This window comes from Panthera tigris, chromosome B2 (genome assembly GCF_018350195.1).
Source record: "Panthera tigris isolate Pti1 chromosome B2, P.tigris_Pti1_mat1.1, whole genome shotgun sequence".
In the NCBI taxonomy this organism is placed as follows: domain Eukaryota; kingdom Metazoa; phylum Chordata; class Mammalia; order Carnivora; family Felidae; genus Panthera; species Panthera tigris.
Window position 1 is genome coordinate 64,080,753 of NC_056664.1, and position 9,921 is coordinate 64,090,673.

The window sequence follows — 9,921 nt, forward strand, 5'->3', positions numbered from 1 at the left end:
CTCTACTTTACAATACCTCTAATGCTCCCGTAACACAAACTGTTACCAATAGAAAATCCACGTCATTTATTTCTTCTGTAATAACCCTTGAAATCCACTTACTGATAAAAATAATTTTAAACCTTAGGAATAATACTCATCTATCACTATCCAGATTTTCTATATTCATAGATTAGATTATAATTATAGTGCTTTATTTCATTAGTTGTATTGATAAATAGTTCTATGTAATTGTAAATCAAGAATTAGAAGTAGTCCCTTAACCATCTCTTATCCAAACCAAAACTATATATTATTTGATATGTAGTATATATATACTATATAGCACGAAGACACATGCATATACACTTTCCTCAAAATCCTTTCAGAATGACATAAAATAATAAATTTACCAAAAGACAAAATGATGAGAGGGAATTAGAAAACTGGGAAAACATACTGTTAATTTGGCAACTGATTAACTACTTTTCTGTTAAGTATAAGGTAAGAATTCAAGTCTGAGAAGAACTAAGTTTGAATCTTTCACATTAAGCTTCCTCAAGTGTACAGGTATAAAAATGAATTATAATTGAGCATAGTGTTCCAAATTCATTACTTAGAACATAACAAAGCAGGTACTAAATTGAATTGAAGAATGAAACTAAAGAAGATATCATAGGAAGATAAACTAGAATCTTGTAAAATTAAAGACCCTTTTTTCATATAAATTGTTTAGTTGAACTTGCTTAACTAGGAGTGTGGAAGAAAATCGCAAAGTGTCTTTACTTTAGACATGGTTGTATTCACTAACATGCTTCAACCTGGTAATAAATCAGCCTGGGAACCTTTTACATAAAGGGATGTCAGTATAAATTAGCTTTTACATTTTATCGTAAGTAGTATCATCATAAAATATTTAATCAAGACACTAAAGCTGTCAAAGTAGGTAGATAATTTGAGACCTGGTATGTTAAAAAAAAAAATCCAATTCTTTCATGTCGGGATTTTTCCTAGTTATATAAATTTTGATCTGTGACTTTAACAGAACTTGCCACAGTAACAACAATAGATAACTCGTTTACAAATTATAACTATAACAAATGTTTGGCAATCAGAGATGCTAATTAAATACTTTGGTTAGAAACTAACTAGAACAGACTGAATTTAAGGAAAACGAACACCAAAATGCTTTGTCCTATTTTGTTCTGCAACAACAACAAAATATTCTTACCATATAGATGGTTTTTTCTATTCTTTCTTTTTTATTTAGGTTGTCTTTCCATATATTTTTCAATTGTTTCATGGATTTGGATGATAATAATAATAATAATAATAATAATAATAATAATAATAATGGTAATTTGACTTTACCTACAAGATCAACATTGATCTTTTCCACACTCTTCTTAGGCAGGGAGACAGGAAACAGATGAAGAAACTGAAACCTAGAAAGGTCAATGGGTGTCCCTTCTGTCCTGGCTTCATATATTCAGAAAGCAACAAGTGCTCATCTTTTGGCTGCTTGTCAGCCATCTTGCTTGCCTCTTTCTAGTGGAGGATCCTTGTTTTCCTTTTCACTGGCTCTTTGACTCACAGGCTGCACCAGTTAACTGTTTCCTGCCTGGGGCTCTTCTTGCCTTCTTCTATGACTGTTTTAGCTCTGCATTTCTGAATATGATCTTCAACTTTAATATTTGTTCTTTGCCTCCATACAACCACAGAGGCCCTGAAAGCCACTTCCTGCCATCTGCCCAAGTTCCTTGAGCCTGTGTCAGCCAGGTCAGCTCTGTGCAGCCTCCAACCATGAGAGGAAGATCAGATTTCCTGCCATGGAGCAATGAAATCTGGATGATAATGCCATTGAAAGCACTTTTGGAAAATGCCATTCAAATTGTTGAAAATGACAGCCATCACAAATTCTTGACTATTTTCAGTCATTACCAGCCTGGCTACATTGATCAAACAAACATATTGTGAAGGTAGATGTGTGAATTCCTCTTACTTTTTAAAACTGAAGTAATAAATTCCCCAGGTATAGACTTCAAACATCTGTTGACTTAATTAGAGAAGAAATGCTTCATGGATGAATTCTTTTCTTAAACTTGGTTGCCTTTTTCAACAGATGATACAGCTAAAACAATAGGTAGGGAGCAGGTGTGGGGTAGTCTGAGTCCTAGCTCGCGATTGGCAAAATTCTGACTACAGAGTGAAGTCATTAAAGATGTTGTCAGTGAGATTGATGATGTTACACATTTTGAAACGGTCCTTGACAAATTATATAAAATGCACACTTCTTCTCCAAAGACACATCATGAAATGTAGCAAAATGTAACACATAATACACCCTTTTTTCAGGGGCAAGGATTTTATTAGTTAACTGAGGCACATTCAGATTGAGTGAAGACAGGTTCTGAAATAATTCTACTAAAATATGTCATTGTAAATGGTTCAGAGTCAAATGGAAAGAGAAGCATGAATGATTTAAAAGGGGGGGTGTTTAGCACACAATCCTCCTCCAGAGTATGATTCCCCTTCCATATTGGAGTGGGGAAGGGAGGCCTTGCAGAAACAGGTCCCAAGGGTTGTGAGATCATGGATAATAAACCTGCCTCCAGAGTGCCTACCAGTCCATGTGTTGATCTGAGTTTCTTAAGCAGGAGTGATATGCTTGTCATGTGAAGAAATCAGAGGCATATCTTCCCAGATGGATTGGGTCACATTTTACCTCCTCTGCCTCCAACAGTTGGTGACTTAAAATATTATTTTGTATTAAAAGAGAAAGAGAGGAGAGCCGGGTTGGCTCAGTCAGTTAAGCATCCAACTTCAGCTCAGGTTATGATCTTATGGTTCGTGAGTTCGAGTCCTGCATCTGGCTCTGTGCTGACAGTTCAGAGCCTGGAGCCTGCTTTGGATTCTGTGTCTCCCTCTATCTCTGCCCCTCTCCTGCTCACACTCTGTCTCTCTCTCTCTCGCTCTCTCAAAAATAAATAAACATTAAAAAATTTTAAAAGAGAAACAGATATAGGATATATAATTTTAAGTTTCCATGTACTTTTAAAATAAAGAATAATAGGGGCACCTGGGTGGCTCAGTCGGTTTAGTGTCTGATTTTGGCTCAGGTCATGATCTCATGGTTCGAGGGTTCGAGAGTTCAAGTCCCACATCAGGCTCTGTGCTGACAGCTGGAGCCTGCTTTGGATTCTGTGTCTCCTTCTCTCTATGCCCCTCCCCTGCTCATACTCTGTCTCTCAAAAATAAATAAACATTAAAAAAATTTTTAATTAAAAAACTAAACTAAAGAATAATATTCAAAGAAATCTTGTGCTTGCATTGATTGACCATCTCTTCAACTAACGGGATGCATTTACCTTTGATTTAAGGATACCTATACAGACATGCTGAAAAAGAATGGAAAGATATTAAAAAAAACTGTGTATCTACATATGGAGTCAGAATGGACAGGTAAAGAACAACCTTAGGAAGACTGAAGCAACTCTAGAAACCAAGGCTGAAATCCATGCAAGTCTGAATAAATAAGCTAGTTCTCTTCCTTATTTCCTACCTGCCTCTTTTCCATAGAACTAAAGCAGAAAGTCATTGAGTCTCAGGGTTCAGAGAGACTTTTTAGGGCCATTGAATCCAATCTTATTACATAAACATTCCACAAGAGTCTTAAGAAGTGGTTTTCAAGGGTCTTCTGGAATACTTTCAAAAACAAAGAACTCATTACTATTTAAGGAAGCTCTTTCTACCTTCCAGGAATGGGAATTGTTTAGAAGTACAGGGTCCATTGAACACTGGTTTCTAAAGTCAGATAGCAAGAAAGAAAATGGGCCTAAGAAATCTATTTATCCTGCCTTCTCATTCAGTGCTTTATTCACAAAACTTTAGTAGAAATACTTGATTATAAATTGGTCTAAAGGAAACTGACTTGGCAGCTGTAAGGGAGGTCCTAATTCAAGCCAGAGAGAAAAGAACAGATGACATCATAGGAAGTTATGAAATCTAATTCAGCAGAGAAACAGTCAGAGTATTGACCACAGCCTCAGACAACTCACTCCACTAGTGGCTCATAGGGCTTTTTTACTGAAGAATATTTCCTCCTTTGTTCCTCATTTTCCTCTCCTGGGTTCAAGAGTTTGCAGGTGTCCCAGATACACACCATTACCTTGTTGGTGGGGGGGTAATATTTTGAAGTTATTGTCCTATTTTTGAATCAACAAAATTAAAGAATCTACACTAAATCACAAGCAATTCTGGCATTCTACAGAAAATTCTACAAAAAAACCAAAAATTACAGTGATTCTATAATTACCCTCAATTCTAGAGAGTAAACTGCATGTCACTTTCAAGTAAAAAAAAAGGAACTTAGGACATCATTTTGAAGTGAGAAAAGCATTGCACTTATAATTAAGCCATGGATTCTTCTCTCTTATCAAGCACAGAACTTCTTATAAACATTTTATTTGTATTTTATACATTTGTTTCATAATATCCACCACTCTAGGATATCATCACCAGTCCCTTTTAATGCCATATTAACTGGAAGTCTATACAAAGATAGGATATGTATGAAAGCCAACCAAATTTGGGGATCTACAGACTGACATTTAGCTCCTACTCACCACCAACTAACATGAAGGCTTATAGAGGAATGTGCCTGGGCCACGAATATGCATAGAATTCTCCATCAAATCTCTTCCTGTTAGTGACACCATGAGGAAAATCATCCTATTCAAACAATAGCAGAAGAAATTCTAGTGATCCAAACCTTTTTAAAGCATGACTAGACATCCTAGGATAAGGAGACATGTGAGAAATACCACCAGCATTAAAGAGAACAAGCAAGGCCAACATACAAAACACTGACTTGAGGAATTAATAATAATCTGAGGTATAAACTATCTTGAATTTACGTATACTAAGTTCTCCATTCTAACAGCCTTAAGAGGTAGATACTGTATTACCTCATTTTATGGAAGAAGAAATTAAGGTACGGTGCAGCCACAGGCCTGGCTACACATGCAGGGAACAGTCTGTTCCTTCTATGAAGTGTCCCCTGTGCGAACCCCTAGGCCCACCTGGCTAGAGTGGCTCCAGCATGTCTAAGAGAAAAGAATTCAGAATGGAATTCAATCATCTCAGCTTCAAAACAGAAAGCTGAAAGCTACTGGGAATGAGAAAGCTAAGATAATGCTTAAAGCAGACAATTTTTTTAAATCAAATTATTAGCAGAAAAAGATAGTCTTTTCTACAACCAAAAAAAAAAAGAGACTATTATTGAGCATATTGTAGTGGAAGAATTGGAATATAAATTATTGGCAGGAAACTAGGAAGAGCGAAAATCTAGCAACAATTGGCCCAAATGCATAATAATGTAAAGAGACTCCAGCATTAGTGAAAAGAAGTGAAAATTACATGTAATTTTATTGAAAGCTCAGAGAAATAATGGAAACAGTTGAAAATGCAATGAACACTCTTAAATAAGAGCAGAGGTTGATATATGAAGAGCTTATTAAAGAAGAGAAAACAACCAATGACTTGAGTGCCATATCCAGAAAAACTGACACACAGCCTTTGGATCACTCAGAAACACAGAGTTTTCACAGCCACGTCCAGAAAAGTTCCCGTAGACAAAGTACCATCACACGCTTTCAAGAGAAGTGCAGATTCTGAAAAATTCTTTCAGCAAACCGGAGGATGACATGGGCACTGGACAATTATGATTACCAGAACTTTGTAAAAGTGAGAAACAAACATAAACAGAAGCCAACATTAAAGGGAGAAGTTCCTTTTTTTTTTTAATTTTTTAAATGTTTTTATTTGAGAGAGAGAGAGAGAGAGAGAGAGAGCGAGCACATGAGCAGGGGAGGGGGAGGGGGAGAGAGAGAGAGAGAGAGAGAGAGAGAGAGATAGAGAGAGAGAGAATCTGAAGCAGTCTCCAGGCTCTGAGCTATCAGCACAGAGCCCGATGTGGGGCTTGAACTCATGAGATATGAGATCATGACCTGAGCTGAAGTCAGATGCTTAATTGACTGAGCCACTCCCCTGGGAGAAGTTCTTAGAACACTACCCTGGAAGAACATAGTATGAAGTGGAACAGCAGAAGAAAATTATAGAAAAATTCTGTTTCTAGAAGAAAGAGAAATAAAGTCTGTTAAGAACTGTAAAACTAAGGGGTGCCTGGGTAGCTCATTTGGTTAAGTGTCCGATTCTTGATTTCAGCTCAGGTCATGATCTCATGATTTGTGGGCTCCAGCCCCATGTCAGGCTTTGGGCTTACAGCACAGAGCCTGCTTGGCATTCTCTCTCTCCCTCTCTCTCTACCCCTCCCCGGCTTACTCTCTCTGTCTCTCAAAATAAATAAACTTAAAAAAAAAAAAAAAGAACTGGAAAACAAACTGGAAAACTGCAAAAAGGTAGGGAGTTTTCAAGTTAAAGACAGATGATATACTTCTGCTTGTTCGTGATAAACAAGAAGATGATGAAAGTAAAAAGAGGAACAAAGAAGAAACAAATTTCCAGTTGAAGCTTGCAAAAAACAGGAACAGGAAAGTATATAAATGTCAATGAAATACATTTTTCATGTTTAAAAGAAGAGAATGAGAAAAGTGTAGCAGAAAGAGCATGGATGCTCATTTAAACTAAAGTTACTAGTAGAAAGTTACACCCAGGAGAAGAAAAAATAGGAAGACTTTTGAGGCTTGAAAAGGAGATATGGGCAAAGGCAGAAAAAAGGAAAACTGCTGCCAGGTTTCAAGAAAGAGATTTACATAAACTTGAATAAAAATTTCTGGATAGGCAGGGTGCCTGCGTAACTCAATCAGTTGAGTGTTCCCCTCTTGATTTAGGTTCAGTTCACGATCTCAGGGTTGTAGGATCGAGCCCCATGTCAGGCTCTGCACTGAGTGTGAAGCCTGCTTTGGATTCTCTCTCCCTCTCCCTCAGTCCCTCTCCTCTCTCTCTCTCTCTCTCTCTCTCTCTCTCTCTCTCTCTCAAATACAGAAAAGAAAGAAAGTAAGAAAGAAAGATCTAGATAGGCAAAGGAAGAGGAGAGGACAGAAAACCAAGAAGACTGGAAAAATTAATAGTGAAAACATGCTAGTAGATATCCCTCTAGGCTTTACAAACTTATCAAAGTTTGGAAAGAATGGACCAAATATATAGGGCCAAGTTCTGGGACACTTCTGCCTATTCCCCACTGGGCACAGGATACTGTGAGAAAGGAATAAACAGAGACCCAGAAAGAGCTCCTAAGTGTTAAAAATGCAAATAAGTTCTGGCACAGACACTCAGATCAATGGAACGAAATAGAGAACCCAGAACTGGACCCACAAATATATGGCCAACTTATCTTTGACAAAGCAGGAAAGAATATCCAATGGAATAAAGACAGTCTCTTCAGCAAGTGGTGCTGGGAAAACTGGACAATGACATGAAGAAAAATGAACCTCAACCACTTTCTCACACCATACACAAAAATAAGCTCAAAATGGATGAAAGACCTCAGTGTAAGACAGGAAGCCATCAAAATCCTCCAGGAGAGAGCAGGCAAAAACCCCTTTGATCTTGGCTGCAGCAACTTCTTACTCAACACATCTTCGGAGGCAAGGGAAACAAAAGCAAAAAATGAACAATTGGGACCTCATCAAAATAAAAAATCTTCTGTACGAGTGAAGGAAACAATCAGCAAAACTAAAAGGCAACTGGCAGAATGGGAGAAGATATTTGCAAACGATATATCAGCTAAAGGGTTAGTATCCAAAATCTATAAAGAACTTATCAAACTCAACACCCCAAAACAAGTAATCCAGTGAAGAAATGGGCAAAAGACATGAATAGACACTTCTCCAAAGAAGACGTCCAGATGGCCAACTGACACATGAAAAAATGCTCAACATCACTCATCATCAGGGAAATACAAATCAAAACCCCAGTGAGATATCACCTCACACCTGTCAGAATGGCTGACATCAACAACTCAGGCAACAACAGATGTTGGCGAGGATGCGGAGAAAGAGGATCTCTTTTGCATTGTTGGTGGCAATGCAAGCTGGTGAAGCCACTCTGGAAAACAGTATGGAGGTGCCTCAAAAAAATAAAAATAGAACTACCCTACAACCCAGCAATTGTACTACTAGGCATTTATCCAAGGGATACAGGTGTACTGTTTCAAAGGGGCACATGCACCCCATGTTTATAGTAGTACTATCCACAATAGCCAAAGTATGGAAAAAGCCCAAATGCCCCTCAATGGATGAATGGATAAAGAAAATGTGGTATATATATACAATGGAGTATTACTCAGAAATCAAAAATAATGAAATCTTGCCATTTGCAACAGCGTGGATGGCACTGGAGGGTATGATGCTAAGCGAAATTAGTCAGAGAAAGAGAAGTATCATATGACTTCACTCATATGAGGACTTTAAGATACAAAACAGATGAACATAAGGGAAGGGAAGCAAAAATAATATAAAAACATGGAGCGGGACAAAACATAAGAGACTCTTAAATATGGAGAACAAACACAGGGTTACTAGAGGGGTTGTGGGAGGGGGGGTGGGCTAAATGGGTAAGGGGCACTAAGGAATCTACTCCTAAAATCATTGTTGCACAATATGCTAACTTGGATGTAAATTAAAATAAATAAATAAATAAATAAATAAATAAATAACATCAGATAAGAAGACATACAACAGAAAACAATAAACAGAACAATCTTGTGCACGTAAAAAAAAATGCGAATAAGTTCAATAAAACAATATAAGGACCAGAAAACTATTTCCCAGAGCTACCAAGATAGTGAGTAGTTCCAGGGGATTCCGTTTACGCATTCAGTCATCTGCGGTGACTGAATCTAGCAGTTACCAGAGCCGTTCCCATGGTTAGGGAGTCAGGTTGCTGCTGCTGCAAAGGGCCTGCGGTGACAGCTACCTCTGGTCCCTGAGCTCACCTAAGAACACAACCTGACAGCACCTTGCCTGCTCCCCTGCAGCACCTTTTGCCTCCTACTCTGGGGATTCCTTGTGGTTGCTGAGGAACTTCTTGGCACCAACAACTACACAACCTGCAATTATTGAGGGGTTACCCCACGGAACAGTCCTTGACCAAAAGGAGAGGGGACTGGGCAAACACTCTTTCCCTTCAGAGGGACTGTGTGGAGATGCATACCTTTCAGTTTCTTTTCTGAAGCTATGCTGTGGGACCTAGGACCCAGCACTCGGCTTTCATGAAGCTGTGGCCTTCTCAGTAATACTCTTTCCTCTCTTGCCTCACACCTGTTCCTCTCACTCCTGGTTCTCTGGTACTGCACTCCCCAGTAGTAAGATTTTACCTCAGGTGCTGTCTTCTAGAAAATCCAGTCCAACATAATATAGTCTTCGAGAAGGGCAGAATCGGTCCTGAGATGTTACAGTCATGACCACTCTTCCCGGAAGAAACTGCATCTCATGGGATCTTGGGAGTTCTTCTGAGGTAGGCTGGGGAGTCCTGAGATGAGAAACACCTGAGTGCTGGGTGCCAGAGGCACCTGAGCTCCTCCGTAAGGCATCTGGCTCACGCCACCTATCAGCCAAACCCCAGCGCTCCCGGAAGCATTGGCTCCCCCTGCCCCTTCAGAGTCACAGTGCAGTGGGCCTTGCCCCAGGGGCCTGGCCATCTGTGGGGGAATAGGCTCTTGCCCAAAGGTGGTGCAGGAGCCAACCACTGAGGCCAGACGTAGGGCAGCAACTGTACATATGTGGGCTGCAAATCCATAGATTTCCAGGAAGGCTCACCATGTACCCAGACAAGGAATGAAAAAAGACCATTTCTTAGACCTATCAGCATGACATTTCAAAACAATAAATAAACAAAAGATTATAAAAGCTTCAATGGAAAAAAAAAATAATACATCATTTACAAAGGAACAAGAGTCAATCTGGTATAGCACCCCTAGAG

The 9,921-nt window shown here is 38.8% G+C and overlaps 1 pseudogene; it reads left to right on the top strand.

Annotated features, from left to right (window-relative positions):
• Window positions 1-5,219: 5,219 nt before the first annotated feature.
• Window positions 5,220-8,871, top strand: LOC102971529 (annotated as a pseudogene).
• Window positions 8,872-9,921: the final 1,050 nt, after the last annotated feature.